We start from the raw sequence: 23,481 nt of genomic DNA on the forward strand, positions 1-23,481 counted from the left end.
ATTTTCATTTGATTTTTAGTTAAAAAACAATTAATTCAAGTTCAAAGCAGAAAAAGAGTACTTTATTCTTAGTCCAGGGGTAGTAAGACCAAAAAAAAGGTTAAGGTTATATATATATATATATATATATATTAAAAATCATATAAATTTATACACAAAATTTAATATTAATACATTAAAAAAATTCTTTGTTTACCTGCAAGCATAATATGAAAATTTGTGAATTAATGACTATGCACATGGTGCCGAAGCTCAGTAAATCTTATAATAGTGAAAGTTAAAAAAATCCAAGGTACTAGATGACACTCATCTTCCTTGTAGCATATGATTCATCTAGTGTTGGTTCTAACAAAGTATTATCAATGATTCGTTCTAAGAAAGTATAATCGACGATAGAATAAGATTGTTTATACGAATGAAAATCATAAAGATTTATCTTATCCCTTCGGAAATGACGGTGATATTTTTTACATTTGAAACATGGAAATAACACCGTACCTTTCCATGAACCCTAACTGCAATTTTTTCTTCCTTTTTTTTTGGCAATGAAACATAGAAACGGCTACATGCATGATTATATGATTTATACTGATCAACCCTGTTAAAGGCCAGTAAGGATTTATGAGGCAAACGCTGATATGTAGCACTCAAAGTGGTGGTCATGGTCATAGTGTTCACTTTCAACTCTAATATGACAAGTTAGAAACAATTACAGTGCCCAAGGTCAGTAGAGACAAAACAGAGAATAAGGAAACAGATAACTAGTTCTACAGTCTGTCACTTGATTCGCATGCCCGTGACACTCCGCTTTACTGGAAAGGAATCTTCACACACGCTGGCCATTTTTTGCCCACCATGATCTCCATGATCTGGTTTCAAATCTGATCTACAAACAGAACCTCTCATCAAAAGAAGCACGGTACACTTTTCTGGAACCCTAGCTGTGGAGAAAAAGCCAAGAAATACCTACCAATCAATCAGTCACTGTTGTAGTCGAAGGTGAATGAATGTTGGCGCGGCGGAGTATGATTTGGACGCCATGACGGGGCTTGAGCGTGAGTACAGAAATGGGGGCATGGCAATAAAAAGGAGATAAATCAAATGCGGAAGTGGTGATGATCATGGCCATGACTATTTTGGCTTCCATGATGGCAAAGGTCTGTCCTACGCACTTGCGAGGGCCCAGCGAAAACGGTATGAAGCCCATAGGATTGTTCTTGGAGACCTCTGCAGTCCCCCGAGCAAAACGCTGTGGATTGGACTCGTTGGCATCTTCACCCCATATGTTCCTGTCATGATGAATAGCCAGCGTGGGAATCCACACGGATAGTCCCTTGGGTATGAATAGATCTCCCAGTTTCATATCCGTGAATGCTTCTTTGGCAAATAAGTTTGCTGGTGTATACAGTCGCAAGGTCCTTCAATATCATTTCCATCTGCGTTAAAAATGTTTTCATCGACTCAGGTCAACATCGAATTTATCAAAAATATAAGAGCCTTGTAAGGTTTTGCTCCAAGTATATTTAGAGCAAATTAAGGTTTTGCAATTTTCGTGATATAAAAGTGTTCCTCACACCGTATAAAAGTGTGGCCTAGTGAAATCCATAATAATTAAAAGGTCCATTACGTTAATAATAGAAATATATGATAATCATTTGGCCTCTACGTTAGTGAAATCCATTATTATTCAAATGCCGATCACACGAATAATAGATATATATTATAATCATGTAACATGTTATCTCTCAGACACTAGTCTACCACCAGTATTCTCATGCTCCCAATTCTTTTTCATTTAATTGGCCGGGTGCGGCATCCCCTAAGTAGTTAGCAAGTTTCATTGTTATCTTACTTTACAAACTACGCCTTAACATTTATCTTCATTCATGAATAAACATAACATTAATGTGCGGAATCTATTAACATTATAAACATCAACAACAGATAGTAGGAGAACACATCACATGTAAGAACAATCTTTTATTATATATGAGAAGATTTACAAATGACCGGGAGCTATGCTCCATTGGCGTTACAAAGTCGGGCGCCCACCCGTGCACGCACGCACGGTGGTCTCACCCAACATATAACACAACTGAGTTTTATTGTCAAACCAGGCGGGCGCGCTCGTGCATGACCCACCGCCCAACTCCCAACCGAAAACTCGTTCAAGAACTTCAGCGAGCAGGCACCCTCACACGCCCACTACCCGCGTCTCAACCGAACAACCTCGTGCCAAGTATCGTATAACCATGCCCGGCGGGTGGGCACATGACCTACACCTCACTCGGGCTATACTCCTTGCTCGCACCTTTACTTGCTTGATCGAAGACCGAAGTGCGATGGTGAAAATGCCATCCTTCATCGCATATACATATGCTGCCTATGCGTGGAGTTACGCCCTTTGGCTGACTCTCCATCCTTCTCCCAACCGCTGCGTCCATCAAACGATATAACACCATAGTGTGGTCAGCCCACCCATGGTGCGGGACCGCCCACCAACTCACCACGTTTGCCTTCACTCCTCAGTTGGCTTAACACGACGAGCTCCCACAACTAGCCATATAAGTGTGGAACGCCAACCTGCTCGTGCATATAACATACACCTCATGCTTGGTCGCTCCACGTTTTATTCGTAACTTTGGCTACTTCGCATGGTGAGAGGGCGCACCCAGTTGGCTTGCCAACTGCATGGTGTTACATCCTCCCCCACTAGAAATCGTCGTCACCCTTGACAATCCCGACCTCATCAATAGCTTCTTGTCATACTTCTCAATATTCTTCTTCCATCTCCAAAGTGAGTCCTCCGATTCCCAGCTTTCCTCCTCTGGTGCATTCTTCCATCTGACAAGAAATTCCCATTTCATGTGGCAACCAATCCCTATAGTTCTGAAGTTCAAAATCTTCTCAAACTTCAAATTTTGCTTGTCCACAATCGCGGCTGGTCCTCTCGGCGGCTCAGCTCTCTCTGGATTATTGGCGTCAAGTCTGCATCTCTTCAACTGACTCATATGAAAAACCGAATGCTTCATGTGCATATGGTGTGGAAGCTCCAGCTCATAAGCAACTTCCTCCACTCTCTTCTTCACTTGAAATGGCCCCTCGTACTTCTGTATCAGTTTGTTCGTAGTCCCCTTAGGCACCTGAAACTGCTCCCCGGTTATCCTTAGAAACACCATATCTCCCATAGTGAAGTGTACATCTCGTCTTCCTCTATCAGCCCATTTCTTCATTCTCCTTGCAGCTTCGTGCAAGCGCAACCATGCCAGCTCCAAGGTTTCATCCCAAGCCTTCGTGAACTTATTCGCATTAGGGCTCCTTAAGAAACCTCCTGTAACTACGGTATGCGGTGTGACTGGAATCTGTCGTTTGACCAACTCAAATGGACTGTACCATGAACTCTTTTGAATGTTGTAGCTGAACTAAGCAACATCCAAGAGTTTAGGCCAATTCTTCTGATCAACCAACACATAATGTCTCAAGTAATCCTCTAGCAATGCGTTGATCCTCTCAGTCTGCCCATCTGTCTGTGGATGGTAACTCAAACTCATCAACAACTCTGTCCCGACTAACTTGAACAATGTAGTCCAAAATCTGCCTATAAACTGTGGATCTTAGTCTGACACAATGCTTAATGGCATCCCCCAATACTTCACTATGTTCTTGAAGAACAACTCCGCAGTCCGCTTGGCTCCATAAGGTATCTTTTTTGGAACAAAGACAACATACTTGGAAAAACTATCAACCACAACCATTATCCCATTATACCCCTGAACCTGTGGCAACTGAGTGATGATGTCCATTGAGACACTCATCCATGGTCTCTCAGGAATCGGTATAGGCTGTAACAGACCTCCTTGCCTCTGAGTATCCGATTTGTCCTACTGAAAAATGATGCACGTATGTACATACTCCTCTACATCCTCCCGCATCTTCTCCCAAAAGAATCCTCCTTCCAACAATGCCAAAGAACGATGCATCCCTGGGTGGCCAGCCCATGGTGAGTCATGGCACTCCTTCAAAAGGTGCCTCCTGAGCCTAGGTGACTTTCGAACATAGAGCCGGTTTCCAAAGAAGAAGAATCCATCTCGAAGAAAGAACTTTCGTGTCTTCCCCTCCTTCACCTTCTTCACTATAATCTACACCTGAGTATCAGTCTCAACACTTTCCTTGATCTTATTCTACATCTCTTCTTACAAATGAATTGGCCTCCTACTCCTATCTGCCTAATCTTCTCCCTCCAATGCAGCAATTTGTCCCTTCCTACTAAGGGCATCTGTTGTCGCATTGTGTCTTATCGGTCTACACTTGATAGACATGTCGAATGATGCCAAGAAGTCTTGCCTACGATCTTGCTTCACAAAAAGCTTCAGTTGTGATGCAAAATAACTTACTGCAACACTGTCTATCTTGACAACAAATGGCTTCCCCATCAGGTAATGCCTCCACACATGAAGACAATGAATGATTGCAGTCATCTCCTTCTCATGGACCAGATACATTCGTTCTCTATCCTGCAACTTCCAACTTTTGTACTCCACTGGATGCCCATCTTGCATAAGAACCCCTCCTATGGAAAAATCTAAAGCATCTGTGTGTACCTCAAACGGTCGCTCGAAGTCCGACAACTTCAGTATCGGTGCTGTAACCATCCTCTTCTTCAAATCATCAAATGCCACCTAATATTTATCCATCCAACTCCATCTCTTGTCTTTCTTCAATAGGTCTGTCAGTGATGATGCTACCTTATAGTACCCCTCTACAAACTTCCGTTGGTAGTTGATCATGCCCAAAAGCACCCTCATCTCATGGACATTCTTCGGTTCAACCTAGTCCTCGATCACCTTCACTCTGCTCAGCTCCATCTGTACGTACCCTTGACCCACTATATGTCCAAGGAACAGAATCTTGGTCTGAGTGAACATACACTTAGACTTCTTCAAGTACAACTGATTTGCCTTCAGTGCCTCGAACACCATCACCAAGTGCTTCTTATGATCCTCCATTTTGTCGCTGTACACCACTATATCATCCAAGTATATTACTACGAACGAATCCAAGTATGGTCATAGAACATCACACATCAAAGTGCAAAACGTAGCAGGAGCATTACACAACAGAAATGGCATAACAAGGAATTCAAAACTACCATACCTCGTTACTATCATGGTCTTCTTCTCGTCTCCTTCAGCTATCTGCACCTGATAATGCCCATGCCTTAAGTCCATCTTGGAAAGCACTTGGGCTTTTGCAAGCTTGTCAAAGCAATTAGCAGCCAATGGCAAAGGATACATCTTCCTTACCATCTGCTTGTTCAATGTACAGTAATCACAACACATCTGTAGCTCACTCAAATCCTTCTTTGGCTGGAACAATACCAGAGCTCCATAGGGGGACCTTGAAGGTCTGATGAAACCTACATCAGTTAACTCCTTTAACTATCGTTTCAACTCCTCCAACTATGGTCCTGACAACCGATAAGGTGCTTTAGCCGGAGGTTGCTTCCCTGGCTCAAGCTCAATGCTATGGTCCACTACACGCCTTGGTGGAAGTTTCTTTGGTAGATCATCAGGCATCAAATCTACATATTTGACTAGTACCTCAGAAATCTCTGCTAGAGTAGGCGTCCCCACTCCATCACCTTTGACATCCTTGAACATCACCGCATATGTCTCCATATCTCACTCCTTCATAGCCTTCTCTAAACATAGTGCAAAAACATGTTGCACCTTGACTTCCCTCCTTTGCCTATGAGTGGGAAAGTCCAGTTTGTGACTGTCCAACCAGCACCACCTCATCATAGAAGGGGACAAAAATTGCCTTGTTGCCCTTCAAAAAATCTTGCCCCAATATCATATCGAAGTCATTCATCTCCATCATTGTGAAGTCCAACTGACTCTTTCAGTCTTTTATCTGGTGTTACACTAAAAAATGTCACCATAACCACTTACAGTTAGTATGGCTCAAATCAACAGTCATGCTACCCTCTTAGGCAAGTCTTATGCCTCTGCTATCCATCTCAAACTCAAAGAAGAGAGAAAGTCTTGTCAAAAATATGTTTATCTCTGGGGTCGCAGGTTCTCTCTAGCCTTACCTGCGGGGACGCTCACAATGTTCACAAAAGCTGCGTCCTTGGACGCTCTGTATGTTAAGGGACAGGTGCGTCCTTCTGTAAAAGGCAAAATGCGCATGTTTCATCTTAAAAAAGTTACTTGTGGTTACTTCTAGAACTTTCTAGAGGTCGGTTTGATGAAATGGATGCGCCTCCAGTTGGTTCATGTATCCCTATTAAGGAGGAACTTATCCCATCAATAAGGGAGCTATCCCACCCAAAGAGGGGGATTATCCCATTGATGGTGGACCTGAATAACCTCTTTACAGCACTATAAATAAAGGCATTGGGCCAGAAGGAGGGGAGGTTGAAGCTATACATTTTCTTTTGGTAAATGTTGCAGGAATTAGGACTCCCATTTAGAACCTTGTTAGGAGAGATTGTCTTTGCTTGATTCTACTTGGAAGTGGGTGAGCTTTGTCAAAGTAGAGGAAAACCCTTGATGGACCCTGGGAGGAACTTGCACAACACCAAGGCCAGGTTGTAAGAGTTTCTTTGTTTCGTTATTAATACAAACTGGTTTATTTTTCTCAATAGCTTGTGTTAATGAGTTATTTCATGTGTTCCTTGGTCTGCATGTTGAATATATGTTTTATTATATGAAATGCAAGTGCTTGGTAATTGTTTGATTGTTTGTGGTTGCAGGAATTGATGTGAAGGAGAAGCTCATCCGGATCGGCAAGGACGGACTACAACAACAGCGTTTTGGAATAAGGTAAGCCTAAACACTTGTAGTTTTCATGTTTTAAAAGGTATATTTAGAGAAAGATCACTCCATTTTGTCTTGTTTGTCGCTAGAGAGTTTAGACTCCTAGGGAGGTCCGTTGTGTCCGCACAAACGACTTTTTCCGCCACGACAAATTGGCGACTCCACTGGGGAATCCATTAATGTGAAAGTCTTTTCCTTTGTGTGAACTTTGCTCTGAGAAAATCATTTTTATTTTCTGGTTTTTGACTGTGAGAATTAGTATTTGGGTGGCTTAGCTTTAGATTTAGTTAGATTTGGTTTTTCTTAACTTTTCCAGAAGGACGCACCCTCTGAGTACTGCACAGTGCGTCTTTGGACGTGCTGTTTCCGTTTGCACAGAGCGGGCCCGCGTCTGTTCTAACGGGTTGCCTGCGTCTTTCTGTAAAAATTTAGGAAAACTCCATTTTTGCTTTAATTTCTTTTAGATTTTGGTTTTTCTTAGTGTTTTCTGCCCAGATCCTTTAGTACCCTGTCAAAAATTTTCACCTGAACTTGTTTCATTAGCATTCCTGCTTTTAGCTTTCATCAATTGGGTGTTTTGAGTCTCTTTTTTGAGAAATTCTTAATTTGATTTCCTTTGGTCATTACTTGGAGGTTTCTCTCAGTCTTTTCACAATTTTGCATCTTTTTGCTTTTGTTTTAGTGTTAATCGCCTTTGAGTGTTAGTGTTAATCGCCTTTGAGTGTTTTTATGTTTTGATCTTTGGAACTCTCACCCAATTTTCTCAATTTGCACTTGATTGGTTCTTAGATCACATTAGAATCGTCTTGTGTTTGAGAATTCTTTTGCATAGATCACATTTGCACAATTAGAATTCTCATTTTCGGAATATTAATGAAAAATGTGCATAGATTACATTTGCATACTTTTCATGTGAATTGTGCATAGATTACAATTGCATAGTTTACATTCTGAAAAATCAATCGTAGATTTAGATCAGCTTTCTTTGATTTGAATTTACACAAAAATAAAAATAAAAATTGGTTTGGAATTGATTTGCATTAGTTTTTCTTGATGAAATTAGTGCATTAGAGAATTTGTTAAATTTTCTCTTAATGATCAATTTTTTGCATTGTTGGAAGTGAATGGAAACTCTCTCCTTACTCTAGTTAGGATTCATCGAATTGAAAGGATTGCATTATCATATTCGATTGCATTCAGTTGAGTCGGGTCATAACACCATTGGTTTCATCTCCATTTACCCATTTGAGTAATAACAGCCTTAATAACACAACGCTTAATTAAAATTCATCTAGTAATTTTTACATTTCTAGGGCTCTGAAACACCAACATAGCTTAGGCTAGGGTCTTGGAGTAGGTGAGTACTTAACTCTCCAAGACTACAAAACCAAACAGATAGTTTATCTTGAGTAGAATAAATCCAATTGTTTCAATTGCACTCTGGGAAAGCTCCTCTTAAAGGAGAAGCACGAGCTCGTGTCCGAACCAGTGAGGGGATCATTCCCCCCTCGTTGGGAACGATGCCAGATAGTACGTATTACAAACGGTAAACCTCGGATTAACCATTGTCGAGGAGCCAGGGGTCACTTATCGGTAAACCTTGGATTGTTGTCAAGGAGCCGGTAAGGGGATTAAGCTTGCTACTCTGCCCTTGCATGCTGTCGGAGTTTAGACTGTTCCCCCAGGTGTATTTGTTACTGTTGGTGACCTTAGTGACCATAATCTTTAGGGTTCTACCGAGGTGACGGTGGAGGGAAGGTCCCGCTGTACCTGGAGCAGACGTCGGTTATACTCACTTGGATTTTCCGGGGGGTTCACTTCACTTCGAGACGGTTAAAGTGGAGGAACTTGTGCCAGTCTATTCATTAAGCGGGTTGCCGGGGTAACTGTTCCACCCGCCATTTCTGTACTGAATTCTGCGAGGTTGGGCTTCATCACCAACTAGTGTTTTCGGTCCGGAGAGCTTACTGTTTGTGCATGGTTTGACTCCTAGATTTGATAGCGCATGTTAATTTGTTTGTTTTTACTTTTAGAGACCATAGGTGTGATTTGTGAATTTTAATTGTTAGGTGTGAATTGTGAATTGTTAATTTTAGTTTTAAATTGTTAATAAAATTCACTGAAGTTGAATATAATGGCAAATGTTCCAGAATTTATCAACCTAGGAACCCCTCCTAATGAGAATCCTAGTACTTTTCCTTACTTTGGAAATGTTGGTCCTCCTTATATGGCTACTTTGTCATTACCTGGATTTACAATAGGTTTACCGATATGGTTATTTTCAACTTCGTTGGCCCAAAATACTCCAATTGTTCCTTCTCAACCGGATGCTTCACCTCAACAGAGTTCACCATCTCAACATCACCAACCTTCTGTTGACCCTTTACCTTCTTCGCCTAATTTTTCTTCCTCCATTTCTTTCTCTTCGCCTGGTAAAAGCCTTGATGCTAGTAACCAGGAGGCTAAGAAGAAGAAGAAAGGGAAGAAGAAGAAGAAGAAGAAGAAGCAAGCTAAGAAAGAAGTCAACCAACCAACCATGGCTGTAAGTGTTAGTGGTGTTGAGGAAAATTCCGACATGCATCGTAAACCCAAATACCCTTGCAGGCTTTGTAAGGGTGACCACTTCCTTGTCAATTGTCCTGGTATTCCAAAGGTCTTGGAAGTATGGTCAGAAAAACCTCATCAACTTTCTGTTGATCCATCAACCAGTGAAAGTCAGGTTCCTGGGAAAAAGGGTAAAATTAGGTTTCCTTGTAAGTTATGCAAAGGGAGTCATCAAACTCACATTTGCCCTCACATGGATGAAGCCTCAACATTGTTGGAAAACCTTACTATTCCATAGCAAGAATTTCCAACTGGTTACCGTAAACTTTCTCCCAACCTACCGTCAACTGACGGAGTGATTGATCTAAATTCAAGTACAGTCGATCACACTCTCCCATTGGAGAGTGAAACTCATGTCACTCAGGTTGATGATCCATTAGTTGATCAAGTGGTCGATTCAATTTCACATTCGGTCGATCACACTCTCCTTTTCGAGAGTAAATTTCATACCGCTGATGTTCTTCTTGTTACATCAGATTCTTCTATGCCGGGGGGCATTTCACCTGTTTCTACAGAACCCCCTCCAAGTACTGAGGTCTTTTCCTTTGATTGGAATAGACTGACAGAACCTCGTCTTCCTTCCTCCATCCCTTTCCAAATCATTTTCAAGGCTGGTGGTAGGGACATACATCGTACTCAGGTAGATGAAGGTGCTTCTGTTAGTATTTTATCCTCAGCTGTTTGGAAAGCTTTGGGTTCCCCTCAGCTTGCGCCTATTACGCAGAATCTGAAAGCTTTTAACAGAACAATTAGTGAACCTTTAGGGATCCTTCCTAAGTTTTCTAATACCCTGGAAGGTAAAACTGTCTGTATTGATCTTATGGTGGTTCGAGGTCCCTTGGATTTCAATTTACTCCTTGGGCGAGACTATGTTTATGCAATGAAAGCTGTCGTATCGACACTCTTTCGCGTGATGTCTTTCCCTCACAATGGCAGTATTGTGACTGTAGACCAGCTTTCGTTCTCTAGTCTTGTCTGAACTACCAATAATATGACACCCCTAAATGTTCCTGATTCTAAAGTGGTATCTACCCTGCCACGGGTTAATTATGTGGCAACCGGTCCCATGATTTCAATTACCGATGTAAGTGAGCCTCTCACTGTTTGCTCATCGTCCTTTGATTTAGCTCCGGTAATTGACATGGAAAACTCTATGGGATTACTTGAACACGATGTTCTTATCCCTTTTGAGTCCCTTGACATGTGTTCCTTCCCAAGAAGTATTCTTCCTTCGGATGAAGACCTCTTGGAAGCCATGATCAAGGTGTGTTCATTGACATGTCTTTCTTCCAGTTAGAAGCCATGCTCAGGAGTCGTGAGGAAAGTTCCTTTTACTGTGTCAACCTCGTTAAAAAATGAATCAGTGTGTGCGAGGATAGTTCCTTTTCCTGTGCCAACCTCGTTAAAAAATGAAACAGGATGCTGCGAGGATAGTTTTTTCTTGTATCAACCTCGTTAAAAAATTAAACAAGGAGTGTGAGGAAAGTTCCTTTTACTGTGTCAACCTCATTAAAAAATGAATCAGTGAGTGTGAGGATAGTTTTTCCTGTATCAACCTCGTTAAAAAATGAAATAGGCTGTCACGAGGATAGTTTTTTCCTGTATCAACCTCGTTAAAACATGAAACAGGCTAACGAGGAAAGTTCCTTTTACTGTGTCAACCTCGTTAAAAAATGAATCAGTGTGTACGAGGATAGTTTTTTCCTGTATCAACCTCATTAAAAAATGAAATAGGATGTTATGAGGACAGTTCCTGTTACTAAGTCAACCTCGTTAAAAAATGAATCAGTGAATATGAGGACAGTTCCTGTTACTGAGTCAACCTCGTTAAAAAATGAATCAGTGAATGTGAGGAAAGTTCCTTTTACTATGTCAACCTCATTAAAAAATGAATCAGTGAGTGCGAGGATAGTTTTTCCTGTATCAACCTCGTTAAAAAATGAAATAGGCTATCACGAGGATAGTTTTTTCCTGTATCAACCTCGTTAAAACATGAAACAGGCTAGCGAGGATAGTTCCTTTTACTGTGTCAACCTCGTTAAAAAATGAAACAGTGTGTATGAGGATGGTTCTTTTACTGAGTCAACCTCATTAAAAAATGAATCAGGTAGATTATAGTTTTTTGTTAGGTAGATTGTAGAAAGTGAGTGTGTTTGAGGATAGTTCCTGTTACTGAGTCAACCTCGTTAAAAAATGAATCAGGTTTGAGGATAGTTCCTGTTACTGAGTCAACCTCGTTAAAAAATGAATCAGGTATGAGGATAGTTCTTTTCTTGTGTCAACCTCTTTAAAAATGAAACAACTCCCTTTTCAAGTTAAATATTGAAAGTAAACCTTCATTTCATCCAGCCGGTTGAATGCAATGAAGCCTGGGGGGCATGTACCTCATTTCACATCATTATGCCGGGGGCATGCGAACTTTCTGAGCATAGTTCCTTGTCTTGTGTCAAGCTCATTAAAAAATGAATCAAGGATTTTCGAGCACAGTTCCTTGTCTTGTGTCAAGCTCGTTACAAAATGAAACAAGGGTAGGTTAAGTAGGTAGATTTTAGAGAGTAGTCATGAGCATAGTTCCTTGTCTTGTGTCAAGCTCATTAAAAAATGAAACAAGGATCATGAGGACAGTTCCTGTTACTGAGTCAACCTCGTTAAAAAATGAATCAGGTACGAGGAAAGTTCCTGTTACTAAGTCAACCTCGTTTAAAAATGAATCAGGTATGAGGATAGTACTTTTCTTGTGTCAACCTCCTTAAAAATGAAACAACTCCCTTTTCAAGTTACATATTGAAAGTAAACCTTCATTTCATCCAGCCGGTTGAATGCAATGAAGCCTGGGGGGCATGTACCTTGCTTTGCATCATTATGCTGGGGGCATGCGAACTTTTTGAGCATAGTTCCTTGTCTTGTGTCAAGCTCGTTAACAAATGAAACAAGGGTAGGTTAAGTAGGTAGATTGTAGAGTAGTTATGAGCATAGTTCCTTGTCTTGTGTCAAGCTCATTAAAAAATGAATCAAGGTTTTTAGAGCATAGTTCCTTGTCTTGTGTCAAGCTCGTTAAAAAATGAATCAAGGTTTTTAGAGTTAAGTTTTTGTTAGGTAGATTGTAGAGAGTAGTTATGAGCATAGTTCCTTGTCTTGTGTCAAGCTCACTAAAAAATGAAACAACTCCCACGAGTCTTTCCAAGATTTTGAAAGTAAAGCTTCATTCCATCCACCTCATTGAATGCAATAAAGCTTGGGGGGCATGTACCTTGCTTTGCATCATTATGCCGGGGGCATGTGAACTTTTAACAAGCATAGTTTTTCGTTTCAAGCTTGTGTAAACATGAAACCGAATCCGAGCATAGTTCTTTTCCTGTGTCAAGCTCGTTAAAAAATGAAACAAATCCTCCTCTACTTGAGTCAAGAGATTGACTAGATCTCGTAAATGTTAAGTTGTATATTTAGGTTAGTTGTTTCGGTGTTTTGCATAATTTTCTTACAGTTTTAGGTCAAGTCTTTTAAATGATCTCATCACTAAACCTTCATTTCATCCAAATGGTTGAATGAAATGAAGCTAGGGGGGCATGCACTCTAGCAGTTATGCTTAGGGGGCATCAAGCACAGTTTTATCTCTGTTTCAAGCTTGTGTAAAAATGAAACTACTTTGAAGCATAGTTTTTCTCTGTTTCAAGCTTTTGTAAAAATGAAACCTATCTCGAGTCAATTTCAGTTATTTTCAAGACTCGTTAAACTCATGAAAATCTCGAGATTATTTTGCTATTTTTCATTCTCGTAAAACAAATGAAAATGCCGAGTTCTTTCCGTCTTTTCCTGCTCGTAGATTAAATTGAAAGTCGGCCATATGAGTACATTTTTATCATTTTTTCGAACTCGTTAAAACTTACGAAAAAGTGAAAACCATGAGTACATTTTTATCCCTTTTTCGAACTCGTTAAAACTTACGAAAAAGTGAAACCTTGGAGTTCTCTTTTAAGCCCTTTTCTGACTCCTAAAACATGAAAAGATCGCCGAGCGTTTCTTTTACACTCGTTAAAACGGAATTAAAAGACGGTCCCCTTTTAGCTCTTTTCTGACCGCAAAATCAGGAAAAGATTGCCGGGTTTTTGTCGTTTCAAACTCGATAAGGAAATAAAACGACGTGTCCTTGATCACTTTTTACTTTTCAGGTCAACGACACTATTATGAAAGTACTCCTTGGTCGCAAGATCAAGCGGTTCCCCCAGGTATTATTTTATACTTTTTCGGGCTTGAGGGACACAAATGTACGAAAAAGTTCAACGTGGAGTCTCCTTTTGTTTTTTCAGACTCTCTAAAAATGAAAAACGCCGAGTTTCTCCTATACTGGGCTCGTTAAACTTTTACAGTAGAGGACCTGTTCAATTACAAACAGGAACGAACCACTCCTTCCTAGGGTTCGAATTTAAACTAGGTTGGACTCGTCCGAAGGATGAGCTTATAATCAAGCATATGTTATCCTCCTCAAACTTGTTAAAAATAAAGAGGTACTTGCCAGAAATGGTGGGGGAAAAGAGAGAAGAATGAACCTGTTTGTTACCTTTTGTCTCAAAAGAAACTTTATTACCACTCTTGAACACGACACTTTTTCATTCACCTGGGTTTGGAAATCTTTTACCTCACAGTTGATCCAACCACTTTGAAAGTCTTTAACCGGGTTCCGGGGATTAACTTTGAGTTATTCGTCACCAAGCCATCTGTCATGTCGTTATTTGTTCAAGAGGTCTGCAAGCAAAAACTTTCATCTGCAAAATACTTGTCATCCATTTGACCATCCCTGAGTAAGTCCTTATAGCAACATTTCTTCAACTTGAACAATGATTTCGTGTCGCTTTCTATCGACATCGACACATTATCTAGAAAGATGACTTAGGAATCGACAGTACCTTGAAGTCTGCATGCATCAATGGCAGGTTTCTCGCCTTTGACGTCAGTTTACATCATTGACTTTCGATCAAAGGATTCCGTGAAGTGTTCGACATCAAAACATCTATTCACATTTCACGGGTTGTGCTTGGTACTTTGAGAACCATTGACATTACTGGTGGTCTCTCTCATGCTTGTTAACAGTTTACATCATCGACTGGTAATCAAGTGGTTTCTAACATGTTCGACATCAAATCATTTAATCACATGGCTAGAATCGTACCAATTCGGGAAGTAGAAGTGAAGACCCTGGATCTAGTTTCTACCATCCAGGCTGCGAGGAGTTTTGTATTCATTATCTATGTAGACTAATCATAAACAGATGGCTGCGTCCATACTGTGTCTACAAAAGTTTATAAAAATGATGTACTGCAAGATCATTCCTGTATCAGAGTAGTTAGTCCATTAGTTAAAGTTTTGAATCTGAGTATGGGAATGCCTACCTCAGTGATGATATAATCTTATACATGTATTTTGTGTTGAAAATTGCAGGTTCCAACCAGGTCATCCACAAGACAATCCTTGAAATGATAAAGCGCTTCACCCTTCCTAGAATTACAAAACCCTAATCTATTCCAGGCTTCGCACTTTAGGGGGCAATCTGTTACACTAAAAAATGTCACCATGACCACTTACAGTTAGTATGGCTCAAATCAACAGTCATGCTACCCTCTTAGGCAAGTCTTATGCCTCTGCTATCCATCTCAAACTCAAAGAAGAGAGAAAGTCTTGTCAAAAATATGTTTATCTCTGGGGTCGCAGGTTCTCTCTAGCCTTACCTGCGGGGATGCTCACAATGTTCACAAAAGCTGCGTCTTTGGACGCTCTGTATGTTAAGGGACAGGTGCGTCCTTCTGTAAAAGGCAAAATGCGCAAGTTTCATCTTAAAAAAGTTACTTGTGGTTACTTCTAGAACTTTCTAGAGGTCGGTTTCATGAAATGGATGCGCCTCCAGTTGGTTCATGTATCCCTATTAAGGAGGAACTTATCCCATCAATAAGGGAGCTATCCCACCCAAAGAGGGGGATTATCCCATTGATGGTGGACCTGAATAACCTCTTTACAGCACTATAAATAAAGGCATTGGGCCAGAAGGAGGGGAGGTTGAAGCTATACATTTTCTTTGGGTAAATGCTGCAGGAATTAGGACTCCCATTTAGAACCCTGTGAGGAGAGATTGTCTTTGCCTGATTCTACTTGGAAGTGGGTGAGCTTTGTCAAAGTAGAGGAAAACCTTTGATGGACCCTGGGAGGAACTTGCACAACACCAAGGCCAGGTTGTAAGAGTTTCTTTGTTTCGTTATTAATACAAACTGGTTTATTTTTCTCAATAGCTTGTGTTAATGAGTTATTTCATGTGTTCCTTGGTCTGCATGTTGAATATATGTTTTATTATATGAAATGCAAGTGCTTGGTAATTGTTTGATTGTTTGTGGTTGCAGGAATTGATGTGAAGGAGAAGCTCATCCGGATCGGCAAGGACGGACTACAACAACAACGTTTTGGAATAAGGTAAGCCTAAACACTTGTAGTTTTCATGTTTTAAAAGGTATATTTAGAGAAAGATCACTCCATTTTGTCTTGTTTGTCGCTAGAGAGTTTAGACTCCTAGGGAGGTCCGTTGTGTCCGCACAAACGACTTTTTCCGCCACGACATCTGGGCAGGAACTTCGTGTGCCAACCCCGCCACTTTAGCTCTAGAGTTCACTGCCTTGACTTCCACATTCGATGGGAAGATCATCAGTCTAACCTCTTTTTCTAATCGTGTCGTCATGAAGTTATGAGTGGCCCCCATGTCCATGAGAGCTTGAATGGTCTTGCTATGAACCATCAAGTCCATGAAACCCAAACTAGTAATCCATGATTTCTCCATAACTCTTCCCTGCATACATGTCTGTTCTCTGCTTCTGTCAAGCTTCTTCAACCCTGAATCAGCTTCACCTGTCATGAGCAACCCTACTCTGATACCACCTGTCACGAAGTGCAGGTGTGTATCTACTTCATCATACACTGGCTTCACTGAGTGTGAACCTGCTCTAATAGCAGCTGTCACCCCCCAACTCTTTTTTCATTTAACTGGCCGGGCGCGACATCACCTAAGTAGTTAACATGTTTCATTTTTATCTTACTTTACGAACTACGCCTTAACATTCATCTTCATTCATGAATAAACATAACATTAATGTGCCGAATCCATTAACATTATAAACATCAAAAACATATACCATGAGAACACATCACATTTAAGAACAATATTTTATTATATATGAGAAGATTTACAAATGACCGGGAGCTATGCTACACCGGCGTTACAAAGTCGGGCGCCCACCCGTGCACGCACGCATGGTGGTCTCACCCACCAGCCCAACATATAACAGAACCAAGTTTTCTTGTCAAACCGAGTGGGTGCGCCTGTGCACGAGCCACCGCCCAACTCCCAACCGAAAACCCATTCAAGAACTTCAGCGGGCGGGGGCCCTCACACACCCACCACCCGCGCCTCAATCAAACAACCTCGTGCCAAGTCTTGTATAACTGTGCCCGGCGGGCGGGCACATGACCTGCGCATTGCTATGGCTATACTCCTTGCTTGCATCCTTACTTGCTTGATCAAAGACAGAAGTGCGATGGCGAAAATGCCATCCTTTGTCACATCTTCATATGCTGCCTATGCGTGGAGTTACGCCCTTTGGATGACTCTCCATCCGTCTCCCAACCACCACGTCCATCAAACGATATAACGCCATAGTGTGGTCGGCCCGCCCATGGCACGGCACCGCCCACCAACTCGCCCATGTTTGTCGTCACTCCTCCGTCAGCTTAACATGATGAGCTCCCCCAACTCGCCATATAAGTGTGGAACGCCAACCTGCCCGCGTATATAACATACACCTCATCCTTGGTCACTCCATGTTTTGTTCATAACTTTGGCTACTTTGCATGGTGAGAGGGCGCACCTGGTTGGCTTGCCAACCGCAAGGCATTACAAATATGAACGGGATTATGTTATAACGCTTAAATGTTTAAGTGAAACATTTGCTTAATTTGTTGGTTCTAATATGTGTTGAGTGAGTTTACTTTAAATTTAGTAATGCAGTGATGAGTTTAGTTGATGTAAATGACTTTTTTTTGGTAAAGCATAATAATGAGATGGATGAGAGTTAATGTAGTGATGAGTTTAATAAAGGATGTTTAAGGTTTTAAAAATATTTTGTGTAATTTCTTTTTTAAGGACAATTATATAAATATTAATGAGGAAAATAATAAAAACATATAATTGTAAGTTATTGTTATATGGATTAAAGAACTAACAAAGTACACACAAATAGGAAATTCAAAATAAGATGAAAAAGTAAGAAGGTAGAAGAAGATAAATGAGTACATTAATTTGAGAAACAATGATAAGGTAGATAAAGATATGATTTCTAGAAATTCTTATATGAATTTTTCAAAAAGTATAAATGAAAATGATAAGGTAGATAAATATATGATTTCTAGAAATTTTTATATGAATTTTCCAAAAAAATATAAATGGCAGAAATAGATTAAGAATTCTAAAACAATTTTTCAAAAAATATAAATATAGATGGTAATTTCTACTTTATAGTGAATTTATGTTTAAATATAAAGATTTTCATTAGTATGAAAAAGCATTTAGTAAGCTAGATCAACTTGACTCCATAACTATGAGAATATGAATAGTATAATTTTTAGGTCAATATAGAGGAAGAAACAATTACAATGTCCAAGAAAAAATATTCCAGAAAAATAAGAATAAATCTCTAATGAATAGAAAATATTCTAATTATAATTATATGTGGGAAAATAAAGATTCATTTTCAACAAGGCTAGCTAGCCTAATAACTAGTGCAGTTTATTTTTGTAAATTTTAAATTAATTTCTATGTATATATATATATATATATATATATATATATATATATATATATATATATATATATATTTTAAATTAATATTGACTAAATCTATATCTAAAAGATGATTAAAAACTATTTTTATTTTAGTGATAATAATATTACAATCTTGTTCTGATGATGAACCACACTCATTGGTTTGAAACAGGTGGATAAAAAAATTTTGATGTGTTTTTTTTGAAAAATATTTCTATAAACTCTCATTATGGATCACAAAAACTTAAATTCAAATATCATTTAATTAAAGTAAATCTAATTCCTTTCTAATTTGTTAATTTTTAATTGAAGAATGTCTTTTGGTAGAAATCACATAAGAGAAATTTTGGCCCATAGGTTTCGAACCAACAAGTGTACCCCATCATCACAACGAGATGAAGAAGCACACTATGCCAAAAGCTTAATTAGAGAGCAATATAAAGACATAATTTTAAATAAAAGCTATATTTGAACAATAATATTTAAATTATGATATTAATTTATTAATATATTAAAAAAATATTATTAAATAAAATGTAGATTAAACTGTTAATTTTAAAAAAATAATATTTAAATAATAATATTAATTTATTAAAAAATATTAAGATTTTTTTAATTGGTTAACTTTTATTAAAATACAATGCGTAACAATTCTATTAATTTGTTAAACTTTTTGTTAAGATTGAATACTTAACGATTTTATTAATTTTTTAACTTTTTGTTATGATGGAATACTTAACGATTTTATTATATTATTTTTGTTTGTTTAAATCTCCTATCGGATAAATGTAACATTGTATTAATTTTTGTATCCATGGTTTTGTATTCCCATTGGATTACTGTAGTATTGTATTGATTTTAATTTTAATATTTATAAATATATAACCTCTATGAACTTAAAACAAAAATAAATTTATACACTGCAATAATATATGTCTTACTATTTTGAAATTTGGAAGAGAATTGAAATCAAGTGACGTGCCATCGCAGACTCTCAGGACTTCGTCTCAGGCTCGCTGATGCCAATCCGGGTGGAGCACCAGCAACATGGTTGTCCATGTAAGTAGAGAGCACATGGTGTCCTGACCTGCGAAGAAGAAAGTCTTGCAGGGGTCCATCAACTCCTGCGTTGTCAACTGCGTCGACCCCTTCTCTCCTCCCGCCAGCAGCAATCCCAACAGATCATGCCCGTCTGAGCAACTCCTCCCCGTGGTCGCTGCGCGTCGCCGGGCCTCCACCGGCTGTCGCAGAGATTCCTTGACATCCTTCTTCAGTTCCATAACCTGTTGATTGATACCAAATCTGCCAATGGAAAACAATACTTTTAATTATGTGCAACTTTATTTGAAACTTTAAAATATCGAATTAGCATAAATTTCATTAAATTTTTAAAAAATGGTCGGTTGCCTTAGGGAATGTAATAAATCTGTAATTAATAGGTTATTCACGAAATTATATAAATCCCAAGTGCTTGGTAAAGTTTATAAAATTCACTCATTTATTTTTTATTTTAGAGAACAATGATGAACACTTTTCATTGGTGGAATATGTTTTGGGATACTAATTAGAATTTAATAAAATTGAATAAGGCGGTATTTAAGCATTGGAAATTTGGAAATTTTAGTTCGAATTTTGCTTAAAAAAAATGGTTAAATTTTGATTTTTATGGTTAAAAATTGGTTATATATATATATATATATATAATATTTTGAATTTTGTAATTTCAATTAATCTTTATATAAATTTATATCAATTAAATTTTTCCTTCATGTTAAAAAAAATTAACAATGTTTAAAGTTTTAAATTTTCTTTTTTAATTCCAATCTAAATATAATAACATAAATGTATAAATTTATTTAATAATTTCAAAATATTACTATAAAATTTATAACTAAAACTATAATCTTAATCACTCACATTTATAATTTTGAAGATATTTAAACCAACATAAAATTATATACACCAAAACTTATTATATTTTAAATATTAGATTGCTTCTAAATTATAAATATGTTATTTCATGAAATATTACTGGAACAATTAAATACAATTATGTTAATTAATTGTATTCATTTTGTCAATTTACTATATAACTCAGATTTATAATTTTAAAGATATTTAAACGAAGATAAAAATGTATACACCAAAACATATTATATTTTTAATATTTGATTGCTTCTAAATTATAAATATGTTATTTCATGAAATATTGCCGGGAACAATTAAAGACAACTATGATAATTAATTGTATTGATTTTGTCTTTAATTATTTAAATTTGATTACGACTCATGCTCTAGATGCTGTTTTTGTACTGATTATATTGATTTTGATTATGATGACTTTTTTTATTAGTGCATATTTAAAGAAACTCTTTATATATAATTTCAAAGAAAATTTCTCTATATACTTTATACTTTTACTTATAGGAAAAATGACTTTTTAAAACTTTTTTAGGGTTAATTTTTTACTTATAAGAAAAATGACTTTTTAAAACTTTTTTAGAGTTAATTTTAACAAAATACAACACACATTTTTAAAAACCTGAATTTAAATTATTTAATATATAAAATTCTAATTTCTTAAAAAAAAATTAACTAATAAAACTACACTTATATATTTAAAAATACATTTTAAACAACAAAATATAACATTGTTCTTTCAAATTATTTTATCTAATTTTAAAGATATAATTTATTTTATCTATAAATTAAATTATACTTTTATTTACATATATAATAATAAAAAATGTTATTTTTTAATTTGTATAATATAATATTATAATTTTATTCTTTATTTCACAATTTGATTGATCAGTTCAGAAAACAAAGCACATTTAAAACATGGCAGCGTCGTATAATGTTGCCAGTTATTTAAATATAAATTTTAAAATATTTTTAAGATCTAATCCATACAAAATATATTATAATATAATATAATTAAACTAGATATCATATAATTCGAAAACTCAAACACAAACTCAGTCACCTTAAATTTCATTTCGTTTATATGATATAAACAAATTTTTATGGTGAAATTGCTGCAGATCCATTTTTATTTCTAATCCATATGAAATGAATCATTCATTCTTCTGTTTTATCATAAACCCGAATTTCGTAGGCATGCAATTTCAGATTACCTGCTACGTCGAAACCGAGAGTAACGACCACAATGAGATGCAAGACAACCAGCTTCTCAAAAATTAATTTTCCCTTTTCGTAACTGCTCCCAAATTCCGTCTTCGCTATAATATCTGCAGCCAAACGGGCGAAATGCTCTCCCACCTCAATCTCCACAGCTCCGGCCCCCTGCTCCAGACTTTTCTTCCACTCATTTATCATAGGTTTTGTGCTTTCGATCATGTATGGCAACTGTCACTGCATATTCATTATTTTTGTCAAATAAATTATACGTGATATTATTTGCAAATAAATTTTAAATACCAGAAGGTTAGACGTTGGAGTTGGTGATGAAACTCGCACTCATATTACTTGTATTTTTGTATGGGTGACAACTCCATTGATTTAAACACGAGTAAAACTACTTACAAATCATTTCGAAACACCAAAACTACATATAAAAGTCATGAAATAAAATACTTCTAATTTTCTATCACTCATGAAAAATATCACTCTTGAAATTTAATTACTCCCAGCTAAATAGATATGGATAAATGTTGCAAAAATCTCTATTTTTTGGATTTCAGTATATAATTTTGCAGATCAGGGCCTACCATTTTTCCTGTATTGGCCATGTCGAAATTTGTTTGTTAATATTCATAACGTGCATGGAATTGCAATTGTCGAGTACCTTGAAATTTTCGTGGCGAAATGCGGGAGCTGTGATACGCCGTTGGTTTACCCCGCGTTGTCCATTGGCCATCAGCAGGCCTTTTCCGATGAAATCCTTCACGCCTTTTTGCTGCAATTGGGATTTTCCATATGAGAGGAGAGGACGTTCTTTCCAGAGAGAAGTTCCTTGATTAGCTCAGCCTCTGTAATCGCCGACCGGGGTTCGTTGCCCCACCAGAATAAGAAGCGGCGGCCTGTACACACGACCTGTACACACGATATTGTAATGAAGTTTTTTTTTTTCCGGAAGAAAAAAACATTAAGGATATATAAAGGTCTAGATACAATAACTGTAAGAGACTGTTACGGCAAGATGCCCAGCCCTCAATCATATTGCTGTATGACAATTCTATACCAACAAGACTAGTGCCTAAGCATCCTTATCAGAAAGACCGGGATCTGGAGAGCGACATAAATGGCTATGAGAAGAGACTGTGCTTCTCCCAGATTTGAGACCCAAAATTTTTTACAGAACTGTACCAAAAAAGCAGACCATCAAGAATATGGATGACAGTTCTGCCCAGCCTGCTGAAATGAGGAACCATGATTAACAGGGGCATGAAACCTACGGAGACCAACAGAGACCAATTGCAGATCTAGAAGTACGACATCAAAAGAGAAACATATTTATACAAAAAGCTTTTAATGGAGGGACTCATGACAGGCCAGAATACGCTGGAAGATAGCCTAGATAGGCTCCTTTGAGTCTTGAAAAGTATGTGCATTCCTCCAGATCCATAAATGCCAACAGGTGATTATGAACAGCGACCTCCTAGAGGGCGGTTGCCCACTCCACCAAAGAATTCCTTCATGGACAGAAGAGAAACGGATGAGAGGGAAAACAAAATGCATAGATAAATCATACCAGATTTGAAGGGACGATGGGCAGTGGAAGAACATATGCAGGTTTGTTTCCGAAGCTTTCAGGCACATGGAGCATCGGCTGGGTCCCTGCCAGCATCTTCTTTGCAATGTCTCCCATGTGAGGTTCTTATTCCAGAATAACAGCGAGGAAAAGATAACCATCTTCATCGGACAAGCAGCTTTCCAGAAGCAGGTAGGAAAAAGAGGATGTGAATTCTCTGTAACAAAAGAAAAAAAGTCTTCATAAATGTTCTTAACACTAACTAGCTTATGAATGGACCAAACCAGGCAATCATGATTGTTTGTCCTAGAGACCCCCAAGCTAATAAGTCGCTCTTTTGTCGACCACCATAAGGGAAGCATCTGACGAGGTAGATGAAGGTCTTCGCCTTCCTTCCAGATCGGTGAGGCACCTGTCCACCCCTTAATCAGTTTGTCCCATGTAAAGATCCCCAGCCTGTGAAATTCGTGCAGCAGCGGATGTGGAAA

At 38.0% G+C, this 23,481-nt stretch overlaps 1 pseudogene; it reads right to left on the bottom strand.

Annotated features, from left to right (window-relative positions):
• Window positions 1-973: 973 nt before the first annotated feature.
• The window catches only part of LOC149224150 (cytokinin hydroxylase-like), a 33,746-nt pseudogene continuing 11,238 nt past the window's right edge, over window positions 974-23,481 (bottom strand).

The sequence above is a fragment of the Pinus tabuliformis genome, chromosome Q (assembly GCF_031772625.1).
Source record: "Pinus tabuliformis cultivar Carrire ecotype Pingquan chromosome Q, CPIR1, whole genome shotgun sequence".
Lineage (NCBI taxonomy): Eukaryota > Viridiplantae > Streptophyta > Pinopsida > Pinales > Pinaceae > Pinus > Pinus tabuliformis.